We start from the raw sequence: 27,490 nt of genomic DNA on the forward strand, positions 1-27,490 counted from the left end.
ATCCTAACCAAAAGCCACATTAGGGAAAGCTAATAAATATTAATTTTATTAAAATTAAGAAACTAGCACTACAAAGTTTCCTAACCTAGACTTTTTTCCCCCCAATTTATATTCCATTCGAAAATCTTCTTTTTTTTATGTAAGTTGTTATAGTTACTCTTGTTATCTTTTTGTATTAGCATGTTATTTTACATTATGAGCTAAGGTGAGGGACTAATTTATAAGCATATAGAAGCAATTTGCTAATTAGAGTTATTTCACTTTTTTTTTTAGTTATTTGTTATCTTTATATATTAGCATGTTATTTTACATTCTAGTAATTATGCCATAAACCCTAATATAAATAGGTGCTAAGGTGAGATAGTTGCTAAGGTGAGGGACTCTCTCTCTCTCTCTCTCTCTCTCTCTCTCTTAACCCAAATATCTCAATTTAAAACTCAAGTAAGAAGTTTCTTTAGTAGGAAAAAAACTCATGTAAACTAGGAGCATTCAAGAGAGCCCTTTACAGAACTACAGTCTAAGGTTTAATACATCCACAAATCAATAAAAAGTTACAAGAACCCTATCCATAACAGTATTTTCGTACAATGAAAACAAATTTGATCTCTTGCTTTCTTTTTGCAAGTAATAAGATTTTATCAAATAAGAGGAAATACTTCTGCACACAGGAAAAGCACACAAAATTCTAGAAAACGGATGTGATCTCAACATAAGACTTCTCAAAACCATCATAAAGCCTACAAGGTCAAACACTATATGTCACCAAAGCCTAACCAAAGATTCCATTCCATGTATCAGATATAAACACTAATGGGTGCACCTAGATCATCTTATATGTTCCAGTAGAAATTCGAAGAAGCATAATAATGAAGGATGGTCAATAGAAATTTATTACTGACTAAAGCTACCTATGGATGGACAAAACACCTAGATTGGAACTGCAAAGTTCATCACTAGCTTCAAAGATGCAACAAATATATTGCTTTAGAAAGATGAAATCAAAAATAAATAAGGTAATTTTTTGTTCTCATTCATACCTCATATGCACACTAATCTCTTTAAACTTTTCCTTGCTCGTTGCTTGTTGACATCAGGATGGTAATGAAAAAAAAATGAATGGAAAAGTCAGGATTGCAAGGAAATCTTATCAATGTATGTTTTAGTGCTCATAACTAGAAGAAAAGAAGTAAAAGAAAGAATTAAATTAAGATAAGCAAATAAATCTCTCAACAGGAATCAAAAGAACACATATCTGATTTGCTAACACATTTATAACAAAAGGAAGCAATTTGCAAATTAGATCAGTCCATACACATGCATTCACCTTTCCACACTAAACTACTTTCAAGGATAAGAACAGTAAATCATTTATGTTATTGCTGGCAGACTGGATCAATACATGTGAGCACAGGAAAGTCTCTGGTACAAAACAAATATCAGAAACCAAATTTCTAGCCAACATAGGAAAATCACCACTACCCCAAAATCAATCACTGCATTATCTTTTTTAAAGAAGTAACTAAGCATTTTATTAAGGGGAAAAAAAGGAATATTCCAGACACAGAAATATACTAGGCAACCCTAAAAACTTGAAGCAAAAACATTCTATAGCTTTACAATTTACAAAATTATCAAAAACCCACAAAGGTTTTCATAAAGAAACACATTACATAGACACAAAAGTCCTGATTGGTTGCAGAGAAAACATAAATAATGAACAAAGAGAAAAACCCAGAAACTCAAATTAAAATTCTTTACTATGATAATTCAGAACACAACTTAATTTCATATTCTTCTTGGCAACCAAACATAATAAACGAAAAATAAACAATATGTTATAAAGAAAAATGGAAAACGAAGAAAGCCAATTAGAATTGAGTTACTACTGGCAGGCTAACTTTGATAAGCTGTTTGATTCTTTGCTACTAGCAGACTTGGGGACCCCAGAGTGGTATAGTAGTCCCAGAAGCATAACCACTGTCCTAACCCGACCCAAAGAGACTACTACAGTCAAACTGAGAAATTTTCTCAAAAAAATAAGTCAGTTTTAAGTATGAAGTATAACAATATTAATTAACATTACAGAAGACATATATGATCATTAATAGGATTTAAATTTTGAATACGTGAAAAGTTTTCTTGCAAAAAAAGAGGAACTCAACCACACAAATCTGAAAGATTATTACATGATTAGGGAAGGCTTAACTTATAGAAATCTCACACTTTCCAGCATCACTCTTATCCTTAGCACTAACAAGATCTATAGATATGAGTCATCTGAATAACAGCCCATCTGACTGGGAACAGTATTAACATTGCTCTTCAATGATTCTCCTCCACACAATATCCCCCTCTATGTAGAAAATAATACCACAGCATGCAAATACAAATTTCCTACACACACANTCATAATTTGAACAAAACTCAAAAAAAAAAAAAAAAAAAAAAAAAAAAAAAAGAAGGGTGACAAATTGATGAGCTTAACTTTTTAACAATTGACATAAGGGCAAATCAAAGGCAAATAGACAAAGGAATCAAGACAAACAAGCATAGCAATGCAGGAGTTTAATAAAGCATGACGAATGAAACCTCAAATACACACACCAGCCCAATGAAAGAAAAAACTAAAAGTTTAGCCTCAAATCGCATTTATTACTGTAGAGACCACAAGATAATTTTGTGGCCTTGAGAATTCTTGCAAACACAAAGCTTATCGGCAAAAAGTATGGCAGGGTCAAATGACATTAATTGCAACCAATGTAACAAAACTTAGACGCTACAAATTGCAAGATGCATGTATATATTACAAAGTTTATTTATGTTCCCAAACCAATACAATCAACTTCTCTACAGCAGATACCACAAAATGAAGAAGTGTTAAACTAAAAAGTGAAAGAAGTGTTCTATGTAGCCAAAAATTCTCCACATATTTCCAGACATACTGTATTCAGGGTGGCCAAAATTAGTGAAGCTTTTATGACTATCAATTGTATCCAGATTGTGCCCCTTCATTCATGCTAGGTTAGATGATTTTTTTTATTTATTTTTAGTTGACATTGTAAAAACCAATTAGTACACAGAAAAATGATGCCCAAGATCAAATTCAACTCAAAAAAAAATGTCAAAAAAGCAATGGATAAGTTTATCACAAAAATAAAATAAAAAAAGCAACAAATAAGACTTTCACCTACACACAAATCAACTATAATAACTATGAATTTCAATACCTAGCAGGAATCAGTCAAACCCATTAAGCCAAGATTTGGAACACCTGCAACATTACCTCGATAACAATCTCCCTACATCGATCAAGCAGTCACCGCATAGGATTGTCATCAAGATTAAAGGGCAGGATATTACTTTTAACTTTTCCAAGACACCATGCTGTAAACTTGCAATATTTTCTCAATCTCACAGCAAAAACAAAAAGGAAAAGAATTGCAATACTTGGCTGACAAAAGTTTTTATAAAAACAACTTTGCAACATCAGTAGATAAGCTCACTATTATACAAAAGCGTATTAATCCTGATACACTATTGAGAGTGCTGAAGGTGTTAATGACATTTACATATTGGAGTTGCTAGAAACAAACCAAAGGAATGAAAGAATTACATTACCTTCTTTAAAGGGCATTTGAAGCACTCAAAAGATTCAGTTCAACAATAACATATGCTATATCAGAGAATTCGATGTCCTCAACTACAGTGACCATACAAAGAAACAAAATCAATATCTAGCAATTTCAACAGTAAAAGAGAAAGAAGATTATAGACAATATCTCTTACACACACCTAAAAGTCCACCTCATGATAACGAAAAAACTACATGTCAATAAATAAGACGTATTACCAAACTCCACATCAAGGCACAAAAACAAACTTCCTGGGATATAAAGGAACTTTTTATCATGATGACACAGGACAAACCAAAACTTTGTAACAAGAAATTAAAGAAAAGGAAAATATGAACATCAGCCTGCACACAAGAAGTACATGCAGGCAGTCAAATCAAGGAAAATTACAATCATCAAGAAACTTGAACAGATTAGAATTTGAATGGTATGATAAAGCAATCATCAATTCACATAAAGAATACAATAAAAGCATCTTAAACCCCGTGCACCATTCTAAACTTTCAAATGCTCTATTGTTCCGCTCTCTCCGTATGTACTGTATCAAGTACATGAACAAAGAAACAAAATCAATATCTAACAATTATGACAGTAAAAGAGAAGGAAGATTATGGACAATATCTCTTACACACACCTGAAACCCACCTCATGATAAAGCACAAACCCCATGTCAATAAATAAGATGTATTAACAAACTCAAATTGTATTACCAAACTGCACAACAAGGCACAAAAAGAAACTTCTAGGGATATCGAAGAACTTTTTATCACGATGACACAGGACAAACCAAAACTTTGTAACAGGAAATTAAAGAATAGGAAATTATGAACATCACCCTGCACACAAGAAGCACACGCAGGTGACTAAATCAAGGGAAATTACAATCATCAATGGTAAACTGATTTTCCCAACATAGGGACCTTTGGAGATCGAAGCAAAGGCCACGGAGGAAGGAGTTACCTTTGTTTGGGAGATGTATACAAAATGTGTTTTTTGAATGTGATTCTAAGATAATTTCAAATAGTCTCATGGGGTTGCATACCCCTCCCATTGTTGTAGCTAATATCCTAACTGGAATCGGCCAAAGGCTTGATGATTTTAGGACTGCTTAAGTCAGCCAAGTGAAGAGGCAAGGCAATAAAACCCAGCACATATCCTGGCACAACATGGAAAACATTAAACACGCATGTAAAACAATTTTTAATGAGAGTGTTGGAAAAGTTATGTCTGACAACGTATACTATTTTCCAGTCTCAGGCCACTAGTGCACTAAAAAATGGGACACCTGGTCAATTGGCTCACCAGTTTGCTGCTCCAATTCAGACAGGTTGGAAATTTAATCCTATCAATTAATCTACATTAAATTGATCACCCCTGCTACAATGTGAAGGAATGCAACATAAATTTGATTAATAATATCTCTTCAAAGACATATGGCAGGCAAGAAGAGCAAGCAGCAAGCTACTCCACTTCAGCTAAATATATCAATTTCAGCTAGGGTTAGTTCTCTACAAAAAGCAAGTACAACAAAACTAATATGAATTAAAAACTACAAAAGAAACTTCAAAATAAGAGAATCATAAAAGTCTAGTAATGATTAGAAAATCAGAGTTTAACAAGGACAGTATCAATAATAAGTACAGGAAACATAAATGATAAATTTTTTTGGGAAGGAGGCTAATTAAAGACGAGATCAGGGAAAAGGGGTTTTATGTTGCCATTCTGAAATTAGTAATGACAAAGCAGAATCGTTTCATCATCATTCTAAATTAGTTTTTTTTATTGGAAAGCCACACCATGCAAATAAAGTGTGAGAACACAGTCTAAGAGGATACACGTTTTGGCACTCACATATAAAATTATGTTTCCAAGGAGCACAAAAGCAGCATCTACCTGCATGGAAATTAAAACGAACATTAAAGTGGCCGCTCAAACAAACAGTTAGAAAAACTTGCAGGCTATTTTAGTAAATTTCCCAACAATTAGATCTTTTAGGCTGTGTTTATTTCACACTATCAACAAACCAAAGAAAGGTTGTCTATCATCATAACTATAATTCAGAAAGGCCAGAATGTGCACTCCTCCCTAATCTTCAAAATCAAAAGCATCCACACTACAGACCCTGTTCGACCACCTAATGAGTGACACACCTGAAACCCTAAACACTTCCCCCCCTAAAAAAAAAAAAACACGCATTGTTACAAAAACATTTTTCAAAAAGCACCTAGATTGGAACTGCAAAGTTCATCACTAGCTTCAAAGATGCAACAAATATATTGCTTTAGCAAAGATGAAATCAAAAATAAATAAGTGCCAATTTTTTGGTTCTCATTCATACCTCATATGCAACACTAATCTCTTTAAACTTTTCCGTTGCTCGGGGTTGCTTGTTGACATCAGGATGGTAAATGAAAAAAAAAATGAATGGCAAAAGTCAGGATTGCAAGGAAATCTTATCAATTGTATTGTTTTATGTGCTCATAACTAGAAGAAAAGAAGTTAAAGAAAGAATTAAATTAAAGATAAGCAAATAAATCTGCTCAACAGGAATCAAAAGAACACATATCTGATTTGCTAACACATTTATTAACAAAAGGAAGCAATTTGCAAAATAGATCAGTCCATAGCACATGCATTCACCTTTCCACACTAAACTACTTGTCAAGGATAAGAACAGTAAATCATTTATGTTATTGCTGGCAGACTGGATCGATACATGTGAGCACAGGAAAGTCTCTGGTACAAAACAAATATCAGAGACCAAATTTCTCAGCCAACATAGGAAAATCACCACTACCCCAAAATCAATCACTGGCATTATCTTTTTTAAAGAAGTAACTAAGCATTTTATTAAGCGGGAAAAAAAGGAATATTCCAGCACACAGAAAATATACTAGGCAACTCCTAAAAACTTGAAGCAAAAACATTCTATAGCTTTACAATTTACAAAATTATCAAAAACCCACAAAGGTTTTCGATAAAGAAACACATTACATAGACACAAAAGTCCTGATTGGTTGCAGAGAAAACAATAAATAATGAACAAAGAGAAAAACCCAGAAACTCAAATTAAAACTCTTTACTATGATAATTCAGAAACCCAACTGTAATTTCATATTCTTCTTGGCAACCAAACATAATAAACTGAATAATAAACAATATGTTATAAAGAAAAATGGAAAACGAAGAAAGCCAAATTAGAATTGAGTTACTACCTGGCAGGCTAACTTTCGATAAGCTGAATTGATTTCTTTGCTACTAGCAGACTTGGGGACCCCAAGAGTGGTATAGTAGTCCCCAGAAGCATAAACCACTGTCCTAAACCGACCCGAAGAGACTACTACAGTCAAACTGAGAAATCTTCTCAAAAAAATAAGTCAGTTTTAAGTTTTAAGTATAAGAATAACAATATTAATTATAACAATACAGAAGACATATATGATCATTAATAAGATTTATAATTTTGTGATACGTGAAAAGTTTTCCTGCAAAAAAAGAGGAACTCAACCACACAAATCTGAAAGATTATTACATGATTAGGGAGAAAGCTTAACTTATAGAAATTTGCTCACACTTTCCAGCATCACTCTTATCCTTAGCACTAACAAGATCTATAGATATCGAGTCAATCTGAATAAACGGCCCATCTGACTTGGAGACAGTATTAACATTGCTCTTACAATGATTCTCCTCCACCACAATACTCCTCTCTATGTTAGCAAATAATACCACAGCATGCAAATACATAATTTCCTACACACACCCCCCCCCCCCCAAATAAATAATAATAAAATATATTAAAAAAAAAAAATCTTACATAAAATATTTGGGTAATAAATTTAAAACCCTAGCTTTCCATTAAATAAAAAACACAAAGACGTTTGCAGCCTCTAATTCCATTCTCAAACAATCCAACCAATCCACAAAAGGTTCAAAGTAAACCATAACTTAATACCCATATAAATAACAAAGCACACATTAGGGTTTCATCCTTATAAAAGTTAGATAATTCCCCACACATTGAGAAAGGTTGAGTCAATGTCCACAAACCCACCAATTCAATAGGCAGTGAATAGTTATAACAACTTGTTATACAAAAAAAAATGGGCTTTATGCTGTCATTCTAAAATTAGTAATGACAAAGCAGAAGCGTTTCATCATCGTTCTGAAATTATTTTTTTTTTATTGGAAAGCCACACCATGTGAGTTTTGAATCCACAACCTCACCCTATGTCCCAAGATTGAGGGAGAAGACGTGCTACTCGAGCTAGAGCCCATCGGCAAAATTAGGTGATATGCTTACCAAAAATTACTCTAGATTGTTTATATGACTATTAAAACCAAATTTAACAATTTGAATTAAATAATGATGGTCATTTTTTGTTCATGCCAGCATATGTGACAGTGACATATGCAACAAGGAGTTCATGTCTTTCCAAGAATGTCTACACCTTGCCAAAGGAATACATGTCAACCAGACTACTAATAGAGTAGAAGGATAGTAATTGCCTCTCTTCTGGTATTTGGATACTTAACATAACTGCCTCTTGGACTAGATCCACAAGATTGAATGTGAAAGTGCTGAACCAAAGCTATGCTCAACATGACCCTTTCTTGCCCAAAGCAAATTGAGGCCTGGCATGAACTTCTCTAGCACTTGTCACAGGCTTTTTCACCTAAACCAACCAGCCCAAGCAAGCCACTCCTAAGACCAGTGGTTCGGGTATTCCTAGCTCAATTTCCTCTCTACAAACTAAGCAACTAGCCCTTGCACTGGAAAAATTCCATTCAAAAGGCAACTCACGACCACAAAAGAAAATCTACATTCTCTAGGTTTGGCTCCATGTAATACCCATTCTGGCAGCAATGCATAATGTCTTGTCTCCATACATGGCTTCTCCAAGAAGCCAATGTCTCATACCAATGTATGGCATCATGAAGTTACACCCTTCCAAAACATTATCCAGCATCTCTCAACCTTAATCATCATCTACATCTTTGATCCAGTTCATTTTCAAAACTAGTTGTTTACTAGTGCTTATGTTGTATGATAAGTAATCCTTTCACTTGTAACAGAAAGTTAGTTAGCTGATAGATTGTTAGTGACAAGAGCAATAGCCTAGCAATTAGTTAGAGATGTTTGTTAGGCTTTGGCCAATCGCATGGCAAGTTCTTGTAACTTTCTAGCCAGTCAGCAACTTGGTTATGTATCTATAAATAAGCAAGGCTGCCCTAATTGTAACTAGTTGAATTTGAATCCAAGAAATCTATCTAGGAGGTATTATTCCAAGAGTGTGTCTCTTGAAGAGCTAGTTCATTCATTCTTTTATCTAGGCAACTTAGCTTTCTAAAAAATCTTTCTCTTTCACCATTCTTTTCTTCCATCAATCTTCTCCAATAAGCATCACCCTGTTAGCATACACATCGAGCTCCACCAATGCCCTAGCTTTTACCATTCTAGCTGCACCCAAAGACAGCTCTTTAAATATATTTATTTTAGGGGGTGGGGGAAGCTTAACAGTCATTTACCCCTCCTTCAGCATTAAAAAAGCCGTATGTACGGCATCATCAAGCTCAATATCATCAGTGTACCTAAATGGGAAAGGGAACTTAGTCAATATGAAGAATTGGAAAAACTTAACAAAAACAAAATTGGGGAAAAAAGAGGGGGTAGGGATGGTTTTGACAGATAACTAAAGTTAAGTGAGAAATCCTACATCAGTTATTCTTAAGAAATGCATCTAATTGAATTAAATATGTAGTAAATATAGATAAAAGTAAAAGAAACATCGCTACATGCATTTTAAGTTCAAATTTAATGGTGTGAACAAATGTATATGACCTGTGATATAACCTATGAAGCACGGGTGCGTTTCGAGACTCGGGTGCGGGTGCGGGTGCGGGTGCGGGACACGGCAATTTTTGAAAAAGGTGGGTGCGGGTGCGGTAGGACTCGGCAATTAAAAAATCATTAAAAATATTTTTATTTATATTTTTAATATATTGCTAAGCATACTTTTTCACATTATATAAATATATACCAAATAAAAAATTAATATTATCAGTTTTTACTTAAGGGCCAAAAAAAAAAAAAAAAAGTTTAACAGTCATTTACCCCTCTTTCAACATCAAAATAGCTGTATGCACGGCATCATCAAGCTCCGTATCATCAGTGTACAGCTCCATATCATCAGTGTAGCTAAATGGAAAGGGGAACATAGACAATATGAAAAAATTGGAAAAACTTAACAAAAACAAAATTTGGGAAAAAAGAGGGGGTGGGGATGGTTTTGACAGATAACTAAAGTTAAGTGAGAAATCCTACATCAGTTATTCTTAAGAAATGCATTTTATTAAATTAAATATGTAGTAAATATAGATAAAAATAAAAGAAATATCGCTACATGCACATTAAGTTCAAATTTAACGGTGTGAACAAATGTATATGACCTGTCATATTACCTCTTGCTCTTTACAGAGTTGCACTTGATCTTTATGCCGCAAAATTAACCATAGCCATGAGACAAGCTTACCAGGACAAGTGAAATTACAGAAGGTGCATCTCAGCAATACGATGGGTAACCTAGAGGGCTTTTACATGATTCCCAAGGAGTGGCAAGTCAACGAATCATTTTTCACAAAAACCTCAAGAGACTTTGCATGCTTGAAAAAGACGTGTTTCAATAAGTTCCACCTCTTTGCTTGATCTCTCACCAGACACATTGCAACCATTTCTTTAAAAGACTGATCATTCAGTTAGAATATTATTCTATAAGAGAGACATTGAAAGATGGCAACCACCAAAAACATATCTTTTGAACATGAATACCTTAGAGAACTTTCAAAATTACAAATAAACATGTAGAAGACAAACATGTAAACAACTCCAATATTTAATGTGAGAGACTGTATCTTTTGAACCTGAGATCAAATAAAAGCACATAATAATTGGCAACCAAAATTTTAGGTGATTTGAATATTGAAAATATTGAGAGAAGCCTGCAGCTTTGAAACAAAGCAACCACAACATTCTAGAAAATTAGAGATAATTCACATATGGGATTTGCTAATGTGTACCCTTAGGGCATATATTAGTAAACTATTTTAGGAAACTTTTTATGGAAAAACGAAAAAGTAATTTACTGTTTTGACAGGTTTTTCAATTTTCTATAAAAACTTTCCCAAAATGGATACTTTAACTGGACCCTTCACATATTTAGACAGAAAGATATTTCAACCTGTGATATTACAAACTAGAACTTTGATTTCAAAAATGCTTCCAAGAATATAAAAATAAAAAATAAAACAAAATTCAACTCAGAAGAATATAAGAAAGAGAACAACAAAATCAAATCAACCTTACATAAAAGAATGCAAATGGATCACCCCTAGATTATACAAAATAAAAGAAAAAAGGCAAGGATTTGCTACAAACTAAGTTGCAGCAACTCCTGCAAAAATGCACACTTGTCAATGCCTCAGATAAACACCTGTCTATGCTTCTATTTAACAGAAAACTTCCACGTCAAGATTAAATTTTTCAACAAAAGGCCACTTGCCCAAATATAAATACACAAGCATCATTTAACAAAAATTAAATTAATAAAGTAAAAGAAAAAATCAAAAACCCCAACAAACAATTGTTAAGTAAATCAGGAATAGGTAGTTAACATAGAAGCACAATCAAAACTTAGGTAATCTAAAGCAAAATGCTAAAAAGATTATGATAAATAATAGTAAACAGTGACTCAAATTGAGATTTATAACATGCACTAAGAATGGCAGGAGTTGCAAAACAAAAAATAGAAAAACTAGCATATTTACCCAACTATAGAGGTAAATCCAATTAACACTGAAAGCCAAGCTCTTCTCTGCTTCCTGGTATTTGGAAACCAGGAAATTAATTAGCAAAAATCCAAGTAAACAAATTATGAAGCAAATCCAAAACATAAGTTAAATCCATATGATTCCCAAAAAGCCCAACTCATGCCGGTAAAAGAGAAAGCACTGTCCTGATTTCCATTTACAGCCATATTCGGGTCACACTGTTATATTACTACCCCACACCTATAAGAGGCATTGTCGGATTAGCCATTGAAATTGATATTAAGGTTGCCAACACAGAATGACCAAAAATTAAACAAGACAGATGCAAAAAAAGCATAAGAATGGCAAGAGAAATTTCGAACACTCGCTCACTGAGTCTGGAGTTAATGATCCACCCAAAAAAATGGAAACGAAACCTAGGAAAAGTAATGAAAGAGCCAAGTATTAGAAATAATTAAAACAACCAAAAAAAAATCATCTTTAAAAATTCTGATGATTTTAGGAAAGTAAAACAAACAAGGTAGGGAAAGAGGGCTCATTGGCGAATCAAGGTCCACAGAGAAGCACCATAAAAATCTTGCTTCATATAGTTAGACATTAAGTGACAATCCAAACTGGATTTAAAAGAGGCACCCCCAACACAGTATAACCAGGCTCAACTAAAACCAAGAAAACATCAACAAAAACAAACATAATATGAGATTGTTGAGAAAACTAAAGAGAATCCTGATCTCAATTCAAGGTCACTCCAACAAATTGTTTTTCTAACTCATAATTATCTTAATCCAAAAATTAAAACCTTTTAACTTTAGAAAAAGAATATTGAAATTACGAGATAAAGAGAAACTATTTCCTTAAGTTCCCCATCAAACTTTGTTTCCTAAGTAGACAAACCTATCAAAAAAATAATTAAACATTGGGATAGCAGGGTCATAAAAACCCAATGTTAACTAACAACCTTTAAAAATTATATTTTGAACCCAAAAGGAAGCACATGTTTAAAAGCATGCATCTATATATCTAATACAATTAACGAATAACAATGCATCATAATTTGACCAAAACTCAAAAATAATAAGAAGGGTGACAAATTGATGAGCTTAAGTTTTTAACAATTGACATAAATGCAAATCAAAGGCAAATCGACAAAGGAACCCAGACAAACAAGCAGAGCAATGCAGGAGTTTAATAAAGCATGACAAATGAAACCTAAAAAACACACACCAGCCCAATGAAAGAAAAAACTAAAAGTTTAGCCTCAAATAATATTTATTACTGTGGAGACCACAAGATAAGATTGTGGCCTTAACTCTTTTAATTAGCAAGTAACAACTTGTCAGCACCACTATCCTCTTTCAACCAAAATAGGCAAAGAAGTGTTCCATAAATAGAAGAAGTCTTGCAAATACAAAGCTTATCAGCAAAAAGTATGGCAAAGTCAAATGACATCAATTGGAACCAATGTAATAATCCAGCAAGACTTAGCCCCTACAAATTGCAAGATACATATATATATATTACAAAGTTTATTTATGTTCCCAAACCAATACAATCAACTTCTCTACAGCAGATACCACAAAATGAAGAAGTGTTAAACTAAAAAGTCAAATAAGTGTTCTATGTAGCCGAAAATCCTCCATATATTTCCACACATAATGTATTCAGGGTGGTCTAAATTAGTGAAGCTTTTATGACTGTCAATTGCATCCAGATTGTGCACCTTCATTCATGCTAGGTTAGGTGATTTTTTTATTTATTTTTAGTTGACATCATAAAAACCAATTAGTCCACAGAAAAATGATGCCCAAGATCAAATAAAACTCAATAAAAATGTCAAAAAAGCAATGGATAAGTTTATCACAAAACAAAACAAAACAAAAACAAACAAAAAAACCCACGAATAAGACTTTTGCCTACACACAAATCAACCATAATAACTTTGAATTTCAAGACCTAGCAGGAATCAGTCAAACAAAAAAAAAAAACCCACGAATTAGACTTTCGCCTACACACAAATCAACCATAATAACTTTGAATTTCAAGACATAGCAGGAATCAGTCAAACCCATTAAGCCAAGAGTTGGAACATGTGCAACATTACATCTAAGATAACAATCTCCCTACATCGATCAAGAAGTCACAAAATAGGATTTTCATCAAGGTTAAAGGACTGGATATTAATTTTATCTTTTCCAAGACACCAAGCAGTAAACCTGCAATACTTTCTCAATCTCACACCAAAAACAAAAAGGAAAAGAATTGCAATACTTGGTTGACAAAAGAATAAAAACAACTTTGCAACATCACAAGATAAGCTCACTATTATACAAAAGCATATAAATCCAGATATACTATTGAAAGTGCTGAAGGTGTTAATGACATTTACATATTGGAGTTGCTAGACACAAACCAAAGGAATGAAAGAATTACATTACCTTCTTTAAAGGGCATTTGAAGCACTTGGAAGATTCAGTTCAACAATAACATCAGCTATATTGGAGCATTCGATGTCCTCAACTATAGTGATCAACACAGTTAACACTGTTTCAAGTACATGTACAAAGAAACAAAATCAATATCTAACAATTTTGACAGTAAAAGAGAAGGAAGATTATGGACAACATCTCTTACACACGCCTGAAAGCCCACCTCATGATTAAGCAAAAACCTCATCTCAATAAATAAGATGTATTACCAAACTCCACAACAAGGCACAAAAAGAAACTTCTTGGGATATCGGGGAACTTTTTATCACGATGACGCAGGACAAACCAAAACTTCGTAGCAGGATATTAAAGAACAGGAAAATATGAACATCACCCTGCACACAAGAAGTACATGCAGCTGGTCAAATCAAGGAAAATTACAATCATCAAGAAACTTGAACAAATTAGAATTTGAATGGTATGATAAAGCAGCCATCCATTCACATAAGGAAAACAATAAAACCATCTTGAAACCCATCGTGGTCCATTCTAACCCTTCAAATGCTCTATTGTTCCGCTCTCTCCATATGTACTGTTTCAAATACATGTACAAAGAAACAAAGTCAATATCTAACAATTTTTTACGGTAAGAGAGAAGGAAGATTATGGACAATATCTCTTACATGTCCTGAAAGCCCACCTCCCCATGATTAAGCAAAAACCCTATGTCAATAAATAAGAAGTATTACCAAACTCCACAACAAGGCACAAAAAGAAACTTCCTAGGATATTGGGGAACTTTTTATCACGATGACATAGGACAAACCAAAACTTTGTAACAGGAAATTAAAGAACAGGAAAATATAAACATCACCCTGCACACAAGAAGTACATGCAGGTGGTCAAATCAAGGGAAATTACAATCATCAAGAAGCTTGAACAAGTTAGAATTTGAATGGTATGATAAAGCAGTCATCCATTCACATAAGGAATACAATAAAAGCATCTTAAAACCCGTCGTGGACCATTCTAAACCTTCAAATGCTCTATTGTTCCACTCTCTCCGTATCTACTGTTTTGAGTACATGTACAAAGAAACGAAATCAATATCTAACAATTAGGATAGTAAAAGAGAAGGAAGATTATGGACAATATCTCTTACACATACCTGAAAGCCCACCTCATGATAAAGCAAAAACCCCATGTCAATAAATAAGATGTATTACCAAACTCAAATTGTATTACCAAACTCCACAAAAAGGCACAAAAAGGCACAAAAAGAAACTTCCAGGGATATCGGAGAACTTTTTATCACGATGATGCACGACAAACCAAAACTTTGTAACAGGAAAATATGAACATCACCCTGCACACAAGTACACGTAGGTGGTCAAATCAAGGGAAATTACAATCATCAATGGTAAACTGATTTTCCAAACACTGGGACCTTTGGAGATCGAAGCAAAGGCCACAGAGGAAGTTCTCTTTGCTTGGGAGATGTATACAAAATGTGTTTTCTTAATGTGATTCTATGCTAATTTCAGATAGTCCCTTAGGGTTGTGTACCCCTCCCATTGTTGTAGCTAATATCCTAACTGGAATCGGCCAAAGGCCTGATGATTTTAGGACTGCTTAAGTCGGCCACGTGAAGAGGCAAGGCAATAAACCCCAGCACATATCATAGCACAACATGGAAAACATTAAACACGCATGTATAACAATTTTTAATGAGAGTGTTTGAAAAGTTATGTCTGACAACGTATACTATTTTCTAGTCTAAGGCCACCAGTGCACTAAAAAAAGGGACACCAGGTCAATTGGCTCACCAGTTTGCTGCTCCAATTCAGACAGGTTGGAAATTTAATCCTATCAATTAATCTACATTAAATTGATCACCCCTGCTACAATGTGAAGGAATGCAACATAAATTTGATTAATAATATCTCTTCAAAGACATATGGCAGGCAAGAAGAGCAAGCAGCAAGCTACTCCACTTCAGCTAAATACATCAATTTCAGCTGGGGTTAGTTCCCTACAAAAAGAAAGTACAACAAAACTAATATGAATTAAAAACTACAAAAGAAACTTCAAAATAAGAGAATCATAAAAGTCTAGGAATGATTAGAAAATCAGAGTTTATCGAGGAAAGTATCAATAATAAGTAGAGGAAACATAAATGATAAATTTTTATGGGATGGAGGCTAATTAAAGATGAGATCAAATAAAAGGGGTTTCATGTTGCCATTCAGAAATTAGTAAGGAGTAAGGACAAAGCATATGCGTTTCATCATCATTCTAAATTAGTTTTTTTTTATTGGAAAGCCACACCGTGCAAATAAAGTGTGAGAACACAGTCTAAGAGGATACGCGTTCTGGCACTCACATATAAAATTACGTTTCCAAGGAGCACCACAGCAGCATCTACCTGCATGGAAATTAAAATGAACATAAAAGTGGCAGCTCAAACAAACAGTTAGAAAAAACTTGCAGGCTATTTTAGTAAATTTCCCGACAATTAGATCTTTTAGGCTGTGTTTATTTCTTACTATCAACAAACCAAAGAAAGGTTGTCTATCATCATAACTATAATTCAGTAAGGCCAGAATGTGTACTCCTCCCTAATCTTCGAAATCAAAAGCGTCCCCATTCCAGACCCAGCCAGTTCCACCAACCCAATGAGTGACACACCTGAAACCCAAAACCCCAACAAAAAAAAAAAACACACACACACATATTATTACGAAAACATTTTTCAAAAAGATAAAAAATTGTTGAAAAATAATAACCCCCATTTGAAACCGACACATTTCACATTTCACATCAAACATTACAAACATAAAATTACATGAGAATTTTATACCTTGTAGGAAGTCACAATTTTCGAACAACGGGAATCGATCAACTCAGCACCTTCAGTGTAATGCCCTTTAGCCCGGTTGTTTCCGAAAACGAAGTTGTCCGGCCAGAAGCACCGCAGTAGCGACCGGTGGAATCGATGCCGTGCTCAGCGCAAACCACTTCCCAGAACTTGGCACCGATTTGGTTCCCACATTAACCTCCTTGGATGTGAAGTATTTCTCTCATTTTTGGAATAGCATAGCAGAGAGTGAATTCGAAAATTAGGGTTTGAAAATTGCGGTTTTGTCCGTATAAAAGTTAGATACATCCCCACGTATACATTGAAAAATTCAACTTGTTATACAAAAAAAAAAATCAAAATAACACATGAAAAATAGTACAAAAGCGTTCAAATTCATTCCCAAAACAAAACCCATATAGGAAAACCCAAATCAACTGGGAGAGGGAGAGAAATTGATCTTACCTAGGGAGAGAGAGAACGAAGATCTTACCAATGAGAGAGATAGAAAATGCCGAGTAGATCGGTGGCGTGGCCGGGACAGGAGAGAAGGGAGAGCGGAGAGAATGTGAAGAGAGAGACCTTTGGGATTTTTGGAGAGAGAGAGAGAGAGCAGTCTTTCCAAAACTGATACGTGGAGAAAGAGGGTAAGAGAGCCTTTGGGATGTGTGCATTTAAATACATAAATTTCGGCTTTTTTACAAAAATGACACCGTATTTGCTTGTATTCTTTTTTTTTTTTTGGATTCCACGTCCCAGTTTTACAAAACTCTTCCTTCTTTTTTTTTTTTAATTCTTCCCTTTATTTTCCTAAAAAGAAATCATTTATATTTACCATATTTCGTGATGGTTACATTTCCAATTACAAAATTACTTAAGGCTCCGCTTGGAAGTTCATAAGGGAATATAATGAAATGGAATAAGAGGATTATAAGAAAATGGAATGGAATAGAATGTATTTAAGTAAGGGAAATGAAATGAAAATAATGGAATAGAATGGAATTAAGTAACCTTGATTGGATGTTTTAAAATCAAGGAATAGAAAGGAATGAAAATGAATGGAATGTAAGTAATCTTCTTTGGGAGCAACATGAAGGGAATGGAATGGAATCATTTTACGACAATATTACTATTACACTCCTATTTTAAAATAAAGGGTTGAATATATAGGGGTATTTTGGGAGTTTTATTAAAAAAATCATTAAATCTAATTTCATTCCCTCTTATTCCTCCCAATTTCGAGGGGAATGAAAATTTGAGATTTTAAGGGAATAGAGAGGAATGAGTGTTCCCTTCTATCCATTTCATTCCCTCCCACTTAAACTCCCAAACAAGGGAATAGACTTTCCATTCCCTCCTTTAAAACTCCCAAACAAGAGAAGAGAAGAATATTCTAAAATTATTCTTTTTATTCCTTTCCATTTCATTCCATTCCCTCCTACCAAGCGGAGCCTAAAAATGCGTGATGAGATTTATATACAAAATTATTTGACTAAAAAAAATGTCAAATTATAAAGAATGAAAATTATTACCTTTTAGGGGGAAAAATTGGAGAAAATCAGACTTAACCCATTTATGATTAGGCCGATTTTGTCACTTAAATCATCTATGGAGCCCTCTATTATGCAACCTTAATCCACCTTACCCTATTCCATTTGTAAACCTCATTTACTATATAAGCCAACTTTTATAACACTCTTTTAAGACACATTTTAAGGAAATTTTTTTGGAGAAGAACTCAAGACAATAGATTTGGCCAATACACTATTGAAATCACATTACATAATCAAAATAATGTGAGATCTGGCTTTTGTTATTGATTTCGAGCAAGGAGAAACAAGTTTTCACCATCATCATCCTCTCACATTGGTAAGCCCATGTTCTAGGGTTTAAAACATTTTTTGAAAAAAATTATACTAATTTTTAGCCATTTTGATGTTGCTGAGTAGGAATTAAAGATTCACCTTACACCATGTCTTCATCATGTGACTTTTACTCGAGTTCTAGTTAGCATTTTTGTTCAATAAAGAAATGTGCACTAAGGACCTCTTTGACACTATCTAACTTTGTGAGGAGATTTTTTGGCTGTTGCTTTTACAATTACTAATTACAAACCCATGTGATACGTGAGAATAAATAGTTATTTTGTAATTATAACATAATGTGTATAATTTTTTCTCTAAAAAATTGTCGAACATAATTTGTTCTCCCTAAAAATTAAACAATTCTTATTTGGTCCAATTAAATCCACTTCATTCAAATTCCATCTAATTAAGTCTACTTTAGTCCAATTCAGTCAACTCGGTCAATTTCAATCCCCTTCGTTCCATTTTGGACTAATTGGGCTTTAAATTGATTCTTTTTGTAGGTTGCCTTTTCAAGTTTAGCTCACAAATTCTTTTTTCTTTTCTTTTTTTCTTAATTTTCTGGTTGAAGAGTATGAAATTTTATTATATTTTGACTAAACTCTTTAGTTTTGAGTTAAAAAATACAAATAACATAGAGATTATAAACTATAAATATGAGTCCTAAAAATGTAATAAAAGTGATGATGCTGAACAGAATCAGTAGGCTAGATAACTCAGCTTCGATAGGCTGAAAGTAGTACCATAGGCCTGAAAAATGAACAAAATATTAAAGGAGACCGAGGTAGACCGGCCTAAGACCCTCCGATGACTAAGTTAGTATCTTTCCACAAATAGAGTTCTAACTGTATTGGAGTAATGTCAGAATGCTCTCAAACCTTTGCTTGATTCAGACCGGTCTTTATATAGGGAACCCTGGAGCAGTTATTTGGTTTAGTAACTTCCCCAAGATTTATGGAAGTCCGAAATTCCAAAAATAACTTCTTCAACGACTACAAAAGTTGTAACCGCTAATGGAAGTTACATACTTAGGAGAAATTGGTGGCGATAAACACGAGTCGTCCATGTGCAAAGCACATGGACAACTCATCCGTCCTGATTACCTGAGGGTTCGTCTATGTTCTTTGCACATGGACAACTCCTTGTATACAAAAAGATGTCGTGTGGTCGTCCATGCGCTTTGCACATGGACGACTGACCTTCCTAAGGTTCATTTGGTTAATCAATACTCATGGACGATCCCTATGGACGAACCAGAGATGGTCAAATTTGTTATCCCATAGTTGCCCCCTTCGTCCAAGGGTCGGCCAAGGAAAGATTCAATTTTCATTAGCCAGAAGGTTAGGAAATTTTTTTTTTTGACCACATGTCTTGATTTCATTGGTTGACCCCTCACGTCCATTGCGTTTTTCAAAAGAACAGCCACGTGTCTTGTTCTGAATGGCTGGGATCGCTTCGTTGACCTGCTTCTGGGCCCTATAAATAGGTACATTCTCTTTCCTGCCCTTCACCTTTTTCATAATCTCCCTTCTGCTATCTCATCCAGAAGTCTCGTTTAGCTCTTCATCCTAGTTCTCAGGTACTTCCTCTTCCTTTTTTAGGTTTTTCGTCTTAATCTTTACATTAATTATGTCTTCGTCTAGTAGTATAGAGAGAGAGATTAACGAGTACCAAGACGTTTCTTTTGGGAGTTATGAAAGTGGTGAGGGTAGCATAAGCTACAGTAGTAGCTCCTCGGACGAGCAATACTCATCTGGGGTTCCTCGCATTCCCTTCAAGGAATTCTAGGAAATACAATGCAGGATGGCATCCGAGGCTGGGACTAACTCGTTTAGGGAGCCACCTAGCGTTTCTCAAGACGAGGATGAGGAAGAGGAGAATGTTATATATAGTTGTGCCCCCGAGATATCGTCCACTCTAGACGCCCCAAAATTAAAAACTCTTGTAGATAGATACCAGGTCTCTCTTGAATTCAACCCTCGTCTACCCAAGGAAGGAGAGTGGTGTTGCTCTCCTTCTTCTAGTTTAGAAGTATATGCTTCATACCTTTTAGTTGGCCTTAGGTTTCCTCTTAATTCTTTTTGTAGAGGACTTCTCCATAGGTTGGGTATTGGACCTAACCAACTCAACCCCAATGGATGGAGGACAGTAGTTGCCATGCAAGTGCTATGGCGTGAAGCATTGGAAGGGGACTGTCCTATCACAATGGACGAGTTCCAATACTGTTATAAGCCCTCAGAGATAAAGAAGTCTGCTGATTTTTACTAGTTCTCATCCAGAGGCTCCTACTATAGTTTAATAAAGGGCCACAGCTCGTCTGACAGGCTTTGGAAAAAAGAGTTTTTTTTTTATTATTTATGGAAATTGGGCTGGGGACCCAGCTGGTGTGAGTAATGCCCCCTTCCCACCTTTTACTGGCCCTTTAGGTTGTCTTCGTCCTAAGGGTATGTTCCCTTCCATTTTATTTTATTTTTCTTTATATATTTTCCAACTCTTAGTCGTCTAACCCCTTTTCTTATTGATGCAGCCATTGTTCATCCACGCTTGGACAAATTTTACTTGGATCAAATTGACCAAGTGTGTGCCTTCCCTGGGAGAACCTTTCACGATCTAGTCACTCTCAGTCGTCTAGCTACGTAGGGGCTTGGTCCAGAACCTACTGTCAAGAATTTAGGTCATGAGAAAACCACTTGTCGAAGTAAGTGTCGTCCATCCTTTCTTTTCTCTCCCCTTCTCATATTTTTTTTAACTGATTTTTCTCGTCGTAGGAATAACTACAATGAGGGGGAACAAGGAAAAAACTGTAGCTAGTGGGGACGAGGATGCAACTACACCACCAGTCGTCCAAAAACCTTCCGTCCAGACAGGGAAGAGAAAGTCTAAGTCAATATCCAGTGCTGTGGATCTGGACGATCTTCCAAGTCGTCGAGGTCTTAAGAAACAAAAGCCTGGCAAGACTTCTCTTCTCAAGGTTCCTAAATTCACAGCTCTAACGGTTAATTTGGATGACCCTATAGTGAATGTGGAACCCGTCCAAATAGTTCATCCCGTCTAGACTGACCTTACTCCCCCTCCAGCCAAGACTCCTCGCAAGCCTTATCCGTCTGAGCCATCTGAACGTCCTTCAAACCTAGTGCTAGACGAGGGCTATGCATGGAGGACGTTCAAAGGAATCGTCATTAATAATAAAGTTAATGAATGTTATAATATGTCAGTGAAGAAATTTGAACGTTCTAGTATCCATGACCTCTTTAAGGTATGAGCTTCATTCGTCTTTGTGTGTTTTCAATAAGTTTTTCAAAGAATGAAATATCTAACTTTCCTTCATCCACACATAGGCTACGTCAAAGTTTTACACAGCGACTTGCCATGCCAAGGAACTTTGTGAAGAGGCAAAGACGGCGAAAGAGAAGGCTAAGAAGCTGAACAATAAAATTTTGTTAAAGAAGGGGGTGGTGATTAGGCTGACTGATGACTACAATCGTCTACTAGCAAGTGAGACGAAGTTGAAGGACGAGGTGGAAGAGCTCAAATCAGATGATGTCGAGAAAGACACTCGTATTGCTTACTTGGAGGGTCAAGTTTCTGGATTTGTCTCATCCTTGGAGAAAGCACGTGAGGAAGCCATTCTAGCCTTCAAGAAGTCTGACGAGTACAAGAATCGTCTAGACAGCCATTATGCTGCTGGGTATGAGGACTTCCGTGCTAATGCCAAGGAAGTTTTTCCTAATTTAAACTTTGACTCCTTCAAGCTTCCCCTTGTTACAAAAACCTTCTTGCTACAAACGAGTTTTGATGATGTCAACAATATAGACGATGCCAACAATGAAGTTACTCAGGACGAGCCCAAGTGATTTTATTTTCCTTTTAGAAGATTTATGTTTTAATTTTGTTGGAGATGCCTGTTGTTTTGGGCTTTATTTCTTTTAAAATTCATTCAAGTACAATTCTCTCGTCCAAGTTTATGGACGAGCTTTTATGAACAATTACTCATTACTTTCAAGGGTTTTTAGACGGTAGTCGTCTATCCTTTGAATTTTATGAATGAATAAATGCTTTTTATTTTCATTATTTATTGTGTTTGAATATGCTATAAGTTTTGTGGAAAAAATTATTTATATCGTCCATACCATTTCTGCGGTTGGGGTTCACCCACCTAAGGAGATTTTATCTCGTCTTGAGCATATGGACGAATTTCTTCCTGCATCTTTAACAATAGTACAGTTCGTCCATGAGTGGCGTCTTTTTGCCAGCTTTATTCATTATTCAAACTTGGGACAATCAATTACTCGTCCTTAGCAAAAATTGTTCCCAACTAATACTCGTCCATGTGCTGGATTGTTAGGTTGGTTAAATTCGTCTATGGGCTTGTGGCATTTTTTTTTTCAACCACATTATTCGTCCATTATTTAGACGATCATACCTTGGGTTTTATCTCGCCTTGAGCTTAGACGGATACACCTTAGGTTTTATCTCGTCTGGAGCTTTAAACGGACGTATCTTAGGTTTTATCTCATCTTAAGCTTAGACGGACATACCTCAAATTCATTTTTCCTGCTTTATCCTTATTTGAAGGAAAGCTTATAGACGGTACATCCTTACGTCCAAAGATTTTATTCATCTTTGGCTGTTTGCCTTTTGTAGATTATTTTGAATGAAATCATAGAAATAAAAGATTCCCCTACAATCATACATATACTTGAAAATACATCACACATATATATATATTTGGAAATCCACACCATGTAATCATTCGTTCACAGGCTTGACCCATGCTTAAGAGCTAGTGCCTTTAGGGAATTAAAAATACTTATACAATCACAGATTCATCCATGAGTAACACAAAATACTTACATATCTAAAAACACAGTAGTAGAAATAATCAAACACAAGCAAATAACACTTCAAGCAATAAATTACTTCCAACATCCATCGCATTCGTCCTGCAACAATGTTCGTCCATGATCATCCTTTATTGACCTTCTTAGGTGTTCAACATTCCAAGGGTGTTCCAGATTCCTTCCATCCAGGGCTTCCAAGTAGTAGGATCCTTGCCTCTTGAAGTTGATAACCTTGTAAGGTCCTTCCTAATTTGGTCCCAGTTTCCCGTGGGCCGAGTTTTTGGTGGCCAAAGAAATCCTATTTAGAACGAGATCCCCAATGTTGAAACGCCTAGGTTTTACCATGGCATCGTGCTGCTTTGCCATGAGATTTTTTTATCTTACTGTTCTCTGATCTGCTTCCATCCTTACCTCGTCTATAAGATCAAGGTTAAGACAAATTTGCTCCTTGTTTTCTTCATATTGATACTTCATCACCCTATGGCTGGCCATGTACACCTCTGCAGGTATGACTGCTTCACTCCCATAAGCTAGTTTGAAAGGAGTTTCTCTAATGGGGGTTCTCGCCGTTATTCTGTAAGCCCACAAAATACCTAGTAATTCATCTGACCATACTCCCTTTGCCCCTTCAAGCCGAGTCTTGATGATTTTCAACAAGGATCGGTTTGCCACTTCTGCTTGTCCATTGGCTTGCGGGTGGGAGGGTGAAAAATAATGATTCTTAATTCCTAGTTGTTCACAAAATTCTTTGAAGGGTGTGTTGTTGAATTTTCGTCCATTGTTAGATACTAATACCCTTAGTACTCCAAATCTGCACACAATATTCTTCCAGACGAAGTTTTTAACATTCTGCTGCGTAATTTTTGCTAAGGATTCAGCTTCCACCCACTTAGTGAAATAGTCTATTCCTAACACCAAAAACTTTATCTGTCTAGTTCCAGTTGGAAAGGGGCATAATATATTCAAACCCCATTGTGCAAAAAGCCAAGGGGGCATCATTGGAGTAAGATATTCTGACAGCTGTCTAGGAATATTACTGAAACGTTGACATTGATCACATACCTTGACATATGCTTTAGCATTAACTTGGATGGTTAGCCAATAGTATCCTGCACGGATGACCTTATGGACGAGAGATCTGGTTCCTGAGTGGTTCCCATATGCTCCTTCATGAACTTCCCTCAACACGTAATTCGCTTCGTCTGGAGCTAAGCAGCTTAGGTATGGCTGGAAAAAACCTCGTTTGTATAGTACCTTGTCCACAAGGATGTACCTAGCTGATTTAACCCTGAACTTTCTGGCCTCTTCCTTCCTCTCTGGAAGCCTTCCGTCCTTCAGGTATGAAACTATCGGGGTCATCCAATTTTCTTCATCTTCTAGTTGTAATATTTCGGGGAAGTCTACGCTTGGCATGTACTAGATTTCATTAAACCCATCACTGGCTTCATTTGTGGAGACTTCCTTTGCTAGAGTATCTGTTTCCATATTCTCTTCCCTTGAGATTTGAACGAAATCAGCTTCCTTGAATTTCTTCATAAGTCGTACCACCTTTTTCAAATATCTCTTTATTCTATCTTCCTTGGCTTCACATGTCCTGTTTACTTGCCCTATGACCAACTGAAAGTCTCCTAAGACAAGTATTGAATCTGCTTCCTTTAATTTAGCCAACTCCAACCATTTAAAAAGGGTTTCATACTCTGCTTCATTATTAGTTGTTTGGTACTGCAAGCAAACTCTGTGCTTCAATTTATCTCTTCCTGATGATTGCAAAACAATTCATATACCTCCTGCATGCAGCATAGATGATCCATCTATATGAACGACCCATTTTTATTGTCTTCTTTCTCATCCAAGTCCTCATAACTTGGAGTGAATTCTGCAATGAAATCTGCCAAAACTTGAGCTTTTATTGCATTCTTCGGTCAGTACCGGATGTCAAATTCACTGAGTTCAACTGCCCATTGGATTAGTTGTCCTACAGCTTCTAGTTTGTTCATTACCTTCTTGAGTGGATGGTCAGTCATGACATTGATGACATGAACTTGTAAGTAGTGTCTTAACTTCCTAGAAGCTGTTATTAGTGCAAAAACCAATTTCTATATCAGTAGGTACCTTCCTTATGCCCCTCTCAGTGCTCGGCTAGTATAATACATAGGCTTCTGCACCTTCTCTTCCTCCCTGATCAATGCTGAACTTACGGCATGTGGGGACACTACTAAGTATAAATATAATTCTTCTCCTAGCACGGATGGACTTAACAATGGAGCCGTAGTAAGATAGTCTTTTAGATCTTGGAAGGCCTTTTGACACATGTCCATCCATTCGAATGCCTTCCTGAGGATTTTGAAGAAGGGTAAATACTAATCTGTGGCTTTTGAAACAAACCTATTTAGAGCTGCAACTTTTCCAGTGAGGGATTGGACTTCCTTGATATTCTTCGGTGGTTCCTTGTTCAATATTGCTTGGATTTTGTCTAGATTTGCTTCAATTCCTTTATGTGAAACCATGAATCCTAGAAACTTTCTTGACGACACTCCGAAGGCACATTTACTAGGGTTCAATTTCATCTTATATCACCTAAGTGTCTCAAAGGTTTCCTGAAGATCGTCCAAGTGGCTTCCCTCATCTAAGCTCTTCACAAGCATGTCATCGACATACATCTCCACATTTCATCCTATCTATGGATGGAACATGTGATTCACCAACTTTTGGTAAGATGCCCTTGCATTCTTTAGACCGAAGGGCATCACCTTGTAACAAAATAAACCTTGACTGGTAATAAATGAGGTATTTTCTTGGTCAGCCTCGTCCATCTTCATCTGATTATATCCTGAGAAGGCATCCATGAAGCTCAACAGCTGATGACTAGCTGTAGAATCAACTAGTTGATCAATACATGGCAAAGGATAACTATCCTTAGGGCAAGCTTTGTTCAAGTCAGTGAAGTTTACGCACATTCTTCACTTGCCATTTGCCTTCTTCACCATCACTACATTTGCCAACCAGTCCAGGTAATAGACTTCTCGGATAAACTGTGCTGTGCTGTGATTAGTTTCTGAACCTCTTCCTTAATAGCCTTCTCTCGTTCAGGAGCGAACACCCTCTTTTTTTGACAAATAGGCTTAGAAGAGAGGGACACATTCAATTGATGAGTAATTACACTTGGATTAATACCTGACATGTCGTCATGACTCCATGCAAAAACATCGATACTATTCTTCAGAAACTAGATGAGGTCTTCTTTCGTCTTCCCATTCATGCTTGTTCCAATTCCAGTGAACTTTTCAGGATCATCCTCTTGCAATAAAACGTCTTCTAGTACTTCAGTAGGTTCCGCGACAACTCTTTTTTCTTCTATACTCATAGTCTGCACCTGCTCATCCAACGCCGACATGGCTAGATAACATTCTTTGGCTGCTAACTGATCTCTTTGTGCTTGCCCTATCCTGTACTCCGTAGGAAATTTGACCGATAGGTGGTAGGTAGATGTTACTATCTTTCAACTGTTTAAAGTTGGTCTTCCAATGATGGCATTATATGAGAATGAACAATCCATCACAAGGAAATTCACTTATTTAGTTATCTGCTGTGGATATGACCCTACCACTACAGGCAAGGTAATGGTACCTACGGGCTGCACTTTCATTCTTCCAAATCCTCTCAATGGTGAACATGCTAGACGAAATTGATCTCGTCCAAACCTTATCTGCTGAAAGGCAGGATAATACAATATATCCGTTGAGCTTCCATTATCTACCAACACCTTCCTAGTTCTGTAATCTACAATGAGTAGGGTAATGACAATTGCATCGTCATGTGGATGATGAATTCTTTCAGCTTCTTCATCCGTGAAAGAAATGACTGGCTCATTTGTATCCTTCGTCCTTAGGGATCGTCCAGAAAGTTGGACGTTTTGCACCACTTTGAGATACGTTTTCTTTGATTTGGAAGATTTTCCTTCAAAAGTCCCTCCTATGTAACCCTTATCTCTCCAAGTGGAGGTCATAATGATTCTTCTACCTTTCCCTTTAACTTCTTGTCT

At 35.7% G+C, this 27,490-nt stretch overlaps 1 long non-coding RNA gene across 2 annotated transcripts; it reads right to left on the bottom strand.

The window, feature by feature from the left end:
- Positions 1-10,927: 10,927 nt before the first annotated feature.
- Positions 10,928-17,382, bottom strand: LOC136065309 (uncharacterized). 2 transcript variants are annotated; one of them, XR_010626948.1, is made up of 4 exons: positions 16,746-17,382; positions 14,569-16,573; positions 14,109-14,477; positions 10,928-14,000 (listed from the first exon to the last, which is right to left on the bottom strand). It is a non-coding gene; the product is annotated as an uncharacterized LOC136065309 (long non-coding RNA). The 2 variants fall into 2 exon arrangements; XR_010626947.1 differs by having other exon boundaries at positions 10,928-14,477.
- Between the last annotated feature and the right edge of the window lie 10,108 nt (positions 17,383-27,490).

This window comes from Quercus suber, unplaced genomic scaffold (assembly GCF_002906115.3).
Source record: "Quercus suber isolate HL8 unplaced genomic scaffold, Cork oak 2.0 scaffold_922, whole genome shotgun sequence".
Lineage (NCBI taxonomy): Eukaryota > Viridiplantae > Streptophyta > Magnoliopsida > Fagales > Fagaceae > Quercus > Quercus suber.